This window comes from Carlito syrichta, unplaced genomic scaffold (genome assembly GCF_000164805.1).
Source record: "Carlito syrichta isolate Samal-C Ts95f unplaced genomic scaffold, Tarsius_syrichta-2.0.1 Scaffold120575, whole genome shotgun sequence".
Lineage (NCBI taxonomy): Eukaryota > Metazoa > Chordata > Mammalia > Primates > Tarsiidae > Carlito > Carlito syrichta.
In genome coordinates this window covers 1-2,707 of record NW_007064671.1, presented here as the reverse complement: position 1 = coordinate 2,707, position 2,707 = coordinate 1, and positions in this window count along the sequence as shown.

The window sequence follows — 2,707 nt, the reverse complement described above, 5'->3', positions numbered from 1 at the left end:
GCTAATTTTTTCGATTTATTGTAGAGATGAGGTCTCGCCAAGTTGCCCAGGCGGGTCTCGAACCCGCGGGCTCAGGCCATCCACTCATCTCAGCCGCCCAAGGCGCGGGATTACAGGTTGAGCCACCAAGCCCAGCAGGCTCTGTTCTTTACACAAATGTTCTCCTGAATCCTCACAATATTCCCAAGAAGGGGACCCTGGAATTTGTCCAGTTTTACAGATGGGGAAACTAAGGCACAGTGCTGAGAAGGAACCTGCCCCATGTCACACCATGTCCCAGGAGGCAGATTCTGGACCCAGCAGCCTTGTGGGATTCTCCCAGTCATCTGGGCAGCGGTGGGTGGGGGTCCATTGCCATCCCGTCCCAGCAGGCCTGCCTGGCGTGTGCTGGGTCCCTTTGTGCCAGGCCTGGGGGTGGGGCGGCAGTGCACACGGCCAGGACACTCCCACCCATGGGGGTGATGGGCATGGAGACCCCCATCTCAGGACAGGCCAAGGTGGGTCGTGCTGCCAGTGGGACCCGGGGACCCTCGGCCGCCGCGCCCCATCACAGGCCACTTGTGCCCTTGTCTGGGTCCCACACGTGTCTGTCGCCTCGCCACAGGTCTCCAGGCGTGGGACTGCGTGCGTCTTAGGTCCTGTCCCCATCTCCCCGCCCACCACCGCAGTAAGGCTGGGGCCGCCTGGGACCAGGCACTTCACAGTCTGCAAGGCCTGGCCTCATGCAGACCCAGCAAGTCACAGTTTATAAGACCTGGCCTCCTGTGGCCTGGCAGTTCAGTTTGTAAGGCCTAGTCTTGTGCCGACCCAGCACTCCACAGTCTGCAAGGCCTGGTCTCCTGCAGCCTGGCACTTCACAGTTTATAAGGCCTGGCCTCATTCAGGCCCAGCACTTCACAGTTTGCAAGCCGACCTTGGCCCTGACCCCTCTCCAGCCTCACCAGCTCCACCACTTGCCTCCCAGGCTCGAACCCCTGCCTGCCACGGCAGGGCATCGGCGGCCGGGCCAGGCGGGCGCTTGCCCGAGGACGCCTGCAGGGCCCCGGGTGCTGCCCTCGCCACGAGAGGGGCCAGGAAGCCTCAGCAGCCCTTCCGCCACCACCGGCGGAGAGGGCCCCTGGGCTGGGGCGCAGGCAGAGGCGGGCGCACAGGCCCCGCGGCGACCTCTGGAAACGCACCGAGGGAGACGCAGCCCAGAGTGTGACTCAGCCACCCGCTGCACGGGCCAAATCCAGCCGTGTGTCTGCCACGCTCGTCCTCGCCCAGCAGCGCGTCCTAAGGTGCCCTGGGCCGGGAGGGGGTGGAGGTGGAGGTGGAGGAGACGTAGGCGGGCCTTCCCCGAGGGCGAGGGTGGGGGCCCTCCCCGGCCACCGTGTTCCCGCAGACCAGCCCTCCCTGGGCTTGGGGCCCTGATCAGCACCACCACATGTAACCCCTGATGCCACCCGGCGAGGCTGGTGACGCGCCTGCTTCCATTCCACAGACAAGCTGGGAGAGGTTCAGCCCCTTGCCCAAGGTCACACAGCCAGGAAGGCAGGGCTGAGATGAGTGCTGTCCGGAAGTGACAGGATTTGCCGTCTGGAAGGCGAGCCAGCCCGGCCCGGCCCTTGAGGGCCCCAGAGCTGGGGACACAGTGTGTGCCCGAGCTTCCCCTCACCCCTGCAACCTGGGACCCCCAGGGATTCCCAGAGACCCGGGAGCCCCTAGAAACTCCAGCCAAGGTTTGGATGTCCACGAAAGGGTGTGTTTTTCTGGGAAGGCCCTGGGTCTGCCAAGGAGTTCTCCCACATGGTTGGGACCAACCCTGGATTGGCCGGGCATGCGCCTGCCATCCCAGCGGATCGGGAGGCTGACTCAGGAAGATTCCTTGAGCCCAGGAGTTCGAAGATGCAGTGAGTTGGGATGGCGACACGGCTCTCCAGCCTGGGCCACAGAGCAAGACCCCACCTCTAAAAAGAAACAAACGCTATGGGTGCACATGGAGTTGAAGGTCTTGGTGCCGTCTTGATCTCCACCAGGTATGAGCACAAGACCTCCCCTCCCTGAAGCCTCTTCCATGTCCTCCCAGGAGACACAGTTCCATGGCGGGGGGTGGACAGACCCAGCAGGGCCCTGGAGGGGAGGTTGAGAGCATGCAGAGAGTGGGGCTGGTGGCTCCTCCCAGCTCCAGTGCGCCCTTTTACAAATGACCGCATGGGTGAAGCGACTGCCCACTCCCTGGGCGCACCTGCCAGGGAGCAAAGTCACCACTCCCTCCTTGGCAGCCTCTCCTGTGAAGAGTGCCCAGGTGCCCACCCCTAGGGTTGGCGTCCAGTGGAGTAGGACCTCCGCAGAAAATGCCTAGTGGCTACCCAGCCTGGCCCAGGCCGGCTCTCCCCACGCTGGAGAACTGAGCTGAGAAGGTGCCTCTGCCCATCCTCCCCGGGGCGATCCCAGCCCTGGGGGGCAGGAGGCCCACCACCGGCTCCCAGGTCCCACGGCCCAGCAGCACAGGCAGAAACTTCTGGGACGTGTGGGCCCGTGGCTGGGGCAGGCAGAGGCCAGGTTTCACTGGAGGGAGGGAGGTCCCCGAGGATCCCCTGCCCTCAGGGCTCCAAGGCCCTAGCTCTGCCGGTGCGTGGGCTCTGCCTGTCCTGTCCCACGGCCCCCCAGCACCGGCTGCACCTGCCCGCAGTCAGCAGGGCACAACCAGCCTGCCCTCCCGCCA